At 56.5% G+C, this 8,835-nt stretch overlaps 1 protein-coding gene across 2 annotated transcripts in view; it reads right to left on the reverse strand.

Moving 5' to 3' along the window:
- The window catches only part of OLFM1 (olfactomedin 1), a 41,545-nt gene that overhangs the window by 22,618 nt on the left and 10,092 nt on the right, over positions 1–8,835 (reverse strand). The window contains exons 2-3 of one of the 2 annotated variants that reach the window (XM_017745572.1): positions 3,993–3,998; positions 1,746–1,753 (exon numbers count right to left, since the gene is read on the reverse strand). The exons of the other annotated variant lie outside the window; for it this stretch is intronic. The gene's annotated coding sequence lies outside the window, so the exon portion shown is untranslated. The remainder of the gene's footprint in view (positions 1–1,745; positions 1,754–3,992; positions 3,999–8,835) is intronic. 2 annotated transcript variants of the gene reach the window in all.

Consider the following 8,835-nt stretch of genomic DNA (forward strand, 5'->3'; position numbering starts at 1 on the left):
ACCGGCCCGCGGGCTGGGGGCCCCCTGCGGGTCCCCTGTTGTCCCCAGCCCCGTGGGCTGTCAGAGCATCCCCCACGCCCCCGATTGTCACCTCCTGCCACGACAGCACGTCCTCAGCACGAAGGAGAAACCAAACCGCACTGCCTGCCCTGCCTGCCCTGTCCCTGCTCCCGCCTCATTCCCAGAACAGGAATTCCCTACCCAAGGATGCCAAGGGCACACAGCCTGTCTGGCCAGCCTGGAATGTCACCTGGGCTTGGTCACCACTCAGGTGTCCCAGAGCTGCCCTGGTGACTTCAGAACCAAAATCTCTGACCAAGAACTCCGCAGTTCCTGTGCATCCTTCCCTGAGAGAACCTTGACACTCCCTGGGCAAAGCAACACAGAAATGAATCCCCTGTCTCTCTCCAGAGGGCAGGAGTGACACCCCTCACTTTGCTGGCACAGCCCCAACCTTGACATGGGTGCAGGAGACCCTGAACTGTTCCATGACCCCAGCACCCCCAGCCTGGCTGGTCCCAGGAGCCACCACATTCCCACAGGAGTCTGATCAGCCCAGCCCCAAACCTGACACATCCAGAGCTGCTTTTCCAAGGGCAAGGATTCCTGGAGGTCTGTGTCTTCACAGCCCTTCCCCAGGAGCTGGCTGGGGTACATCTGAGGGGCACCCCGAAGCCCTGACCCACTGGTACTTCCTCAGCACCCAGGTGATGTACAGAGCACACCCCAGCAGGGAAGCAGGAAGCCCCGAAATGCAATCCCTGCTGAGCTGGCCTGTCCCACCTCACCAGGACCTCATCCCTCACTGGGGATGTGGCCCTTGGTGTGGGATCATCCCAGCACAGCCAGGCTGGGCAGAGGGAGCAGGACCAGGACAGCCCAGTGGAGCTGTTCCTGCAGGAAGAGCTGGGAGCTCCTGGAACACACTGAAATAAAGCACATTGAGCAATTCCACCAGGTGGAGAACACGAGATGAGTTCGAGCAGGAGCGCTGATGCCAGCTCGGATCCTGTCTCTGTGACAAGCCCGTGGCACAGCAGGGCACTGGCAGCCGGTTTGTGTCAGGCTGCAGCAGCTGAAATCCCATCCCTTCCCTCGCTTTCCAGCACCCTCCATCCCTGTTACCTTTCACCCTGCCCAGCTCCAATCCAGGTGAGCCAGCAAGCTGCTGGAATCCCGAAGGAAACCCTCCTGCCCTTCGAATCCCACAGTCCTGCGTTGGGAATACACAAACTGCCTCCACCCCATGGAATCAGCTTCTCGCAGCCCAACCATCAGCATCGCACAGCAAAACTGCTGCTGGGTGTGCAGTGTGGTACCTGTGGGGTCAGCACCCAGCAGCTGCTTCAAGGGGTGCAGCAACAAGTTCCTTAGGCAAAAAAACCCTTGGATGGATTGCACCTTTTAGAAGGAATCCCAGCTTGGCTCCAGCTCAGCCTGTGCTGCTCTCCCAGGTGCTTCTGCTGTGCTCAGCACTGTGGCAGCCCAGGCCCTGATTGCTTCTCTGATCTCCCATCATATCAAACGCTCGAGTGCTGCACTTAAATCATCCCAGAGTTCATTCAGGAAAAGAGTTTGTCAGTGAAGTTTATCCCTCGTATTTGTCTGCTCCAGACACATGCAAAGGAATTAGTCCTATGGACACTTTAATATTTAAATTATATTAAATAAAGGCATTATATTAAATTATATTAAATAAAGGCACTCCTGTGCCCTGTTCTGGATTCAGTGGGGGTAAGAATCACTCCTGTGCCTCGCCCTGGATCCCACCTGGGCTGCAACCTCATTTCCCAGCAGTGCATGCAGGTGATTTCATTCACATTCCCTTCAAATGCTTTGCCATGATTAAAGCTCTCCCAAACAGGCAGAAAAGCACCGAGAGAGGAGCAGCAGCCACAAGGCCCTGCTAAGGAGGGGGCCCATTACTGGGAATCTTTTCCCATGGATCGTGCAGGTGGAGGGAGGCAGAGCTGCTCTGCTTCCCTGGAGAAAAGCCCTTCATGTCAGTTGAAAGAGGAGCTGTACCTGTAATAATGGGGGGAGAGAGAAATCCAGGGGATTTTCTTTCTTTCTCCTGCTTTCAGTGTTTATGAAAGAATCAAAAGCAGCACTTTGGGGGGAATTTTTTTTGTTGTTGCTGCCAAGATTAAGGGAGTTAAGGAAGGGACATCAAAATGTTCTTCCAGACCTTTTCAGGAAGTTCTTAGTGGATCAGTAACCTGCCAGGAGCAGGATGGTCCTGAGCCCATGGGGCAGAGAGCCACCACCCTTCCCCAAGGCATGACCATGGAAGCTGAGCCAACTCCAGCTGCTCCAAGATGGAAAAAGGCTCCCAGGAACGCTGCTGTTTCCCTTTTTCAGGGATGAAGGGCTGTGCAGAGGGAGGAATTGGTGGTTGCTGGTGTGTGATGAGGTGCATCAAGCATGACAATGACCTTTGTCACTCAGTGCCTGACACAGGTGATGTGCAAGCACAGAGACTCTGCCTCACCCCAATCATCGGCCTGGTTTTAAAAGCCCAGCATGGCAAAAAAATTAATAAACTGACCAAAAATCCAATGAATTTGATGTGGGAGACCTGCCTCTCCTCATGCTGAAGCACAACAGCAGAAACAAGGACGAAACCAAGAAGGAAGAAACTCAGGTGACCCTGTTTGACCTGATGGGGCTTTGCAGAGCACAGCTGGATATCGATCCTTAAAAAGCAACTTCCCATCACCACAGCTGCAGGAACCCCTCCAGCCCCACTCCTGCTGAGCTGGTGGAGCTCACCTTTCTCCTGGGCACTTCGGGGTTTTTGCACGAGAAAACCCTTCTGCTGTCACTGTTTTTGTTGTCCCCGTGCACTGGCTCTGCGTCCCCTCCCACGAGCGCCCCCCAAAAAAAGAGGGGCTCCAGGACTGCCCCCTCCACCCCTCTCCTGCTGCCAGCAGAGAGCAAACAGCAGGGAAAGAAAAGAACTGCTCGAGGAACAAAAGATCCTTTTGGCATTCATATATTCCGAGCAGAGAAAGAACAGCGACGGGAGATAAAAGCGGGGAACAGGGTTTTCCAAAACAGCTGCCTGGTGGAAAATTCCGCTGCCGGGAAGGGATAACGCAGAGCGCGGCTCTGTGCCCACAGCAGCCCTGCGAGGGTCAAGGTGTGCGAGCGGGGACAATCCCCGGCTGGCAGCGTGCGGGACACGGCGGTCGCTGTCTCCCTCTCCTGGCTGGTTCAGAGAAGAGGTGCCGAAGCTCCTGTTGCTCCCAAGTTCTGCTGGGGATGGTATCCAGGCACCCCGAGCAGAGAATTCCTGTTGTCTGCACGGTGGGAGGAAGGGAGCTGCTCTAAAACGCACCCCAAACCTTGCTGGTGCTCCCAGCTGGCTCGGGGAGCCTTGGGGACACCTCAGGTGACGCCCCAGGAGGATGAGGCCAGCTGAGCTGGCTGCCCCATGAGGGCAGTGCCCTTCCCAGGGCTGGCAGCTCCTGTCCTGGCAGCACAGGACTCGGGAGTTTGGCCGGGCACTGTAAGGGTCGCTCTGTGGTGTGTGGTACAGCCCAGCTCCTGCTCTTTCCAGCTCCTCCTCTCCATCCTGGACACCTGTGGGGTGGGCTGGGCACTCTGGGGTCTGTCCTCTCTGGGAGGACCTGGCTGTGGAACTTCTGGGATCCTCATTAAATGCTTGGATTGAGATTTTCCTCCCTCCTGCAGCTGCTGGAGCGGCTCTGAACCATCCCTTTGGAGAATTTTCTGCCTCCACTGACCCTTTCCATCCCTCCTGGATTCCTGATCGATGCCAGCCTGCCCCTGTGCCAGGAGCTTCTGCACCCCAAGGGGTGTGCAGGGGGCAGGCGAGCTGTGGGGTGGAGAGAACCCAAAAAAACCCCAAAAACTAGGCTGAGGGGCTGTGCCCTCTGGCACCACAGAGCTGCTGAGGGCTGCGGGGTGCTGAGGGATGCTGGGCAGGGGCTCAATGCTGAGGAGACAGAGATGCCAGCCTGGCCAACTGCTGTCTGTCTGTCTGACCTGTCCTTCTGCCCTTTTGCTGGGATATTTCACTGAGAACCTCCTGGCATTCCTCAAAGTTTCCTCAAGAGCAGTGTGGTGCTCCCACATCCACCATCCCGGTAATTATGGGATCCACACAGGAAGCAACACCTTCCTGGAGCAGGCAGGTATAGAACATTTAGGGCTTCTGCAAGGGGGAAAAAAAACCTCTAACCCTAAGCCTGGCCCTGCCCTGGGGGTCTCTGTGCCCTCTGCTTTCTGCCCATATGGGGACAGGCCTGGACTCTGCTCTGGGCAGAAGGAGGATGTTTCTCATCTCTTAATAACCCTTTCATCCCTCATTCCCTTTTGGAGGAGGTATCCAAAATGCCTCCAGCCTGTCCTGGGGGGCAGCTGGGAAGCCACACCCTCCTGAGGGAACAAACCCTTTGTACCCCTCCCCTCTGGGGCACAGCACAACCTCTGCTGTGTCTGCCATGGGGCACCTGTACCCCAGCAGGTCTCAGCTGCCACAGCTATAAATGGCATCGGGTTTCCCTCATTTTTGGGTCGCACTTCCAAACATCCTGGGGTTTTTTTGCCTGGTTTTTGTCACTCTTGTGCCACCACCACTCGCACAAACCTCACTGGACGCTGTCACATCGCAGAGGGGGCTTTTCCTCTCATCATGGGAGGGTAGAAATGGACAGAAAATAAAAGTGAAGAAGGAAAGAAAGTGGTAATTTAAGATGCCAGAGAGTGACTACGATGAAGGGGATCACTCCTGGTAGAGCTCCAAGTGAAAACTGTGGCTGACTCCAGGAGCAGCCACATTTTGGGATCAGGCAGCAAAGTGAACTCCCAGCTCTGGACACTCCCTACCCCTGCATGAAAAACACTCCAAAACATCTCCTTTCCTTTGGGAGAAAGAACTCTGGAAGGAAACATCCCCTTCACAGGGCTTCATGTCACTAAACCTGCGTTTAGCTAAAGCTGCTGTTGACTTTAAGCCCAGGATCTCCCAGCAGGTGCCAAGACCTGTCAGAGCCTCTGGGGCAGAGCAGAGCCATCAAAGCCAGCCCAGCTTTCCCAGGTTCCTGGTTTTGGATGCTGTGGTTGGGGAGGAGGATGTTTCTGGCACATTTCCCTGGGTCAGGCACGCGCCTCCAGTCACAGAGTGACTTCCCAGGGAAGAATTGCTCTGGGTCTCGCTTTCTAGAAAGCACAGCTCTGCTCCTGGCCCAGGGCTGAATCCTGGTATTGTCCCACTGTTATCCTTCCAGCTTAAGGGCGGGCTGGGAATCAGGACTTGGGTTCTGAGCAGAGAAAAGGGGTCCTGAGCAGAGAAAAAGGGGCCCTGAGAACAGAAAAAGGGTCAAGACTCTGACTAAAGTCAGTCTGGAGACTGGGAGCAGGGCTCAGCTCCAGGAGAGCAGGAACAACCAACAGCTACAGCCTACAAAAGCAGGAAAATCAGGACTTGCAGCTGCTCTTCCCCCCCGTTTGGGATTTGCTGGTGCCTGACTGGTCCCCTGCCTAACTGGGCCATCCTCACAGGTATCCCAAAAAGCCTGACAGGCCACAAATCCCAGCTGGGCACTCCTGGGCTGTCCCTGCCTTGTTCCCTTTTGTTGGTAGCTCCACCAGAGCAGAGCCAAGACAACGCTTCTCCCTCCCAACTCCAGAAGGAGCTTTCCCCGCTGCCAGCACCGTGTGCAGCCCTCCTCTGCTTAATTCCCTCTGATAGTAATTAGTTTTGTATTACGTATGATGCTAATACTGATTACAAGGACTGATAACTCGAGCAATAAATACAACCCAGGGCTGGAAATTACCTCTCGTTTTTATTGGTTTGAGCTGAAGTTAGCGAGACGAGACACAAATTGGTTTATGAGACGAGGCAGCTGCCTCCTGTTCCAGGCTGCAGATTTGCAGCTTAATCCTACCCCCTTTCCACGTGTCTCCCTGAGAGACTGGCACCAGAGAGCCTGGGCACCAAACTGGGCACTGGGAAGTTCTCCATGGGCAGAAGGGAGCTGGGCTGGGCATTGCTGAGCCCTGGCACGGCTCTCCCTTCCCCTGCAAACAGCTCTGAGAGGGACCTGAGGTGCTTTTATGAAAATCAATGGCTAAATTAATATAATTAATATTTTTATGGATTTTTTTTTCCCCTTGCATAAGCCCTAAATGTTTCATACCTGCCTGCTCCAGGAAGGTGTTGCTTCCTGTGTGGCTCCCATAATTACTGGGGTGGGGGATCTGGGAGCACCGGAGGAAACTTTGAGGAATGCCAGGAGGTTCTCAGTGAAATATCCCAGCAAAAGGACAGAAGGACAGGTCAGACAGACAGACAGACAGCTGCTGGCATCCCAGCCCCCCTCTGCTGATCATCCACAGCAGCCCCAAGCTCTGCCCTCCTGGCAGCACACCACAGGCAGATCCTTGGAGAGCAGAAGTTGGCTCTGCTCCTTCATGGACACCAGGAGTGTCCCCAAGAAGCCCTGGGTGTCCCCAAGAAGAGGACGAGGAGAGGAAACCCCACACTTTGCCCAGGAAGGCCCTGCCCATGGTTGTGGGCATGGCCAGAGCCAGGGGCTGCACCCCAGGGTGCCCAAAGCACCTCCGCGCCCCATGAATGACAGCACCCCGAATCCAGCCCCTCTGCCCAGCCAAAATGGGTCATTTCAGGATTTGATTCTGACCCGTGGAGAGGTGAGGCAAGGCACAAAGCAACTCAGGAGACCTCTGAAATCCCAGAGCCTTGTGCAGGTCTCACTCTGAGTTCCTGGCATGCCCTCAGCCCTGCCCAGGAGGGGATTGAGGGACAGGACAAAGAACTGGGGGGGTTTAGGGGCAGCTCCCCCCTCGTTTCACACACCCACCTCAGCCAGGCCTCCAAGCCCCCACCAAAGTGGGGGTGCAGCCCTCAGCATCCTTCCTCCCATCTGGGGGACCACCCGAGGCGATGGCAGCACTCACACCTTGCAGACAACTCCCTTCCCTCCAGGAGAGCTTCCCCAGCACCCCACTGGAAGGACAGGCCCGTGCTCACCCCTCCAGCCCCGTTTAAGAGCCATTTCTTCTCCCTTGCGAGCTGGCCTGTCACTGTCACTGCAGGGAGGGACAGGAGGGGACAGCAGCACTTTCTGTATCAGCAGGGAAAGCTGCCTCCATCAGCAACCTCTCTGCCCCGACCCTCCACCCTTCCTCCCCGGCCGTGGGATCTCTGTAGGGCACGGGAGGGAACCCCACGCGTGATGGAGACTGAGCCTGGCACGGAATTAACCCCGGAGGACACAGAGCTGGGCGGTGCCCGGGCTGAAAGGCGTTTTTGGGGATTGCATCTGGCAGCTGTGCCACAGCAAGGAGCCGCTGAAACTCCGGCGGGGCGCGCGAGTGCCGGGCGAGCCAGCAGGCAGCGGGGCGGGGGAGCTCCGCACGGCCTGGCAGGACACGGTCACCTGCCCAGGTGGGCACTGCAGAGCTGAACCCGGCCCCAGCAGGACGGCTCAGCAAAGCCAGGCTTTAGCAGGGGCTCAAACCTCCTGCCTCCATCAGGGCAGGGCGCTCTGCCCAGGACCTGCAGCGCTCAGCCCCAGCCCAGGGCGGGCTGGGCTGGGTTGGGTTGGGTTCCCCGTGCCCACCCCGGCTGAAAGTTGCTGCCAAAGTTGCGGTGCTGCAGTCACAGAGGAAGCAGGGAAAGGAGAAAGCAGCCGGGCAGGGCGGCATCCTTGGATTTTCTTTGGAAAAACACCCCCCCCCTCCCCGCAAGAGCACAGCCACGCTGACAAGGCCGATAAGGGGGTGACACCACCCGGCTGCCCAGGCCGTGCGGGTGAGCCCTGGGGAAGCTGAAGGGGCAGCGAGGCAAGTGACAGCCCTGTCACCCCCTTGGCACTGTGGCCACCACTGGCCATGCCCTGGTGGCCAGGAGCCGCTGTGCTGGTGGTCCTGGCTCTTTGTCCAGCGCGGCGCATGCGCACGGCCCCGGCTTCCTCACACACAATGGGCTTCTCCCTCAGAGCTCTGCTTCCTCCCCACCCTCCTCATCCACACAGCCCCTGGCTTTCTCGGCTTCCCCCCCACTTGCCCGCCCCACATTCCGGGCTGCTCAGGCTTTCTCCGGAGGGCTCCGTGCAATTAAGGCAGCTCTGTGCTCTCCTTGCTGGGGGCAGCAGAAATCCTCGGAGGGTGCGAAGCCAAAAGGCTTCGGCGGCTCAAACTTCAGCAGTAGGGCAGGGACAGGGAGAGCTTTGTCACTGGGAGAAAGGGAAAAATAATCTCCATAAAGCATCCAGGATGAGAGCCCAGCTGCTAATTGCTCCTACATTAAGAAGCCTCCATTCCCCTCCTATTTATAGCTGCTTTTTCTTTCTTTCTTTCTTTTTTTTTTTCTTCGCTTCCAGGCAGCACCACGATTAACCCCACAATCTAGAGCATCCTCTTGCAATTACTTTTTTCTTCCTTTCCTCAGCGACTGGTGAAAAAAACCACAAACCCAAAAGACAATCACCCTGCCTGCCTCTCCCCAGTCAGCCTCAAGAAGTCAAATGGAGTTTTAATTCCACTTGCAAGGGATGGCTTTTGGGTGCCTCCTTTCCTCCCCCCACAACCCCACGCCTCACTCAGTCCAGGGGCCGGGACAGGGAAGAAAAGCACGAAAATCCAGGCAAAAAAAAAAGCAGGAGGAGCGGGGAGAGGGGGACTAATAAGCTGCTCCCGTCTCCCACAAAGCTGTCACAGATGGAAACATCAAGGGACATTTAAATGTCACCTAAAACCAGCACAGCTACCCCCACACGAGGAGCCGGCGGGGTGAGGGGTGGGGGTGCCGAGCAGGGACAGCCACCCAGCACCGCCACC

Source organism: Corvus brachyrhynchos, unplaced genomic scaffold, assembly GCF_000691975.1.
Source record: "Corvus brachyrhynchos isolate BGI_N302 unplaced genomic scaffold, ASM69197v1 scaffold59, whole genome shotgun sequence".
NCBI lineage: Eukaryota > Metazoa > Chordata > Aves > Passeriformes > Corvidae > Corvus > Corvus brachyrhynchos.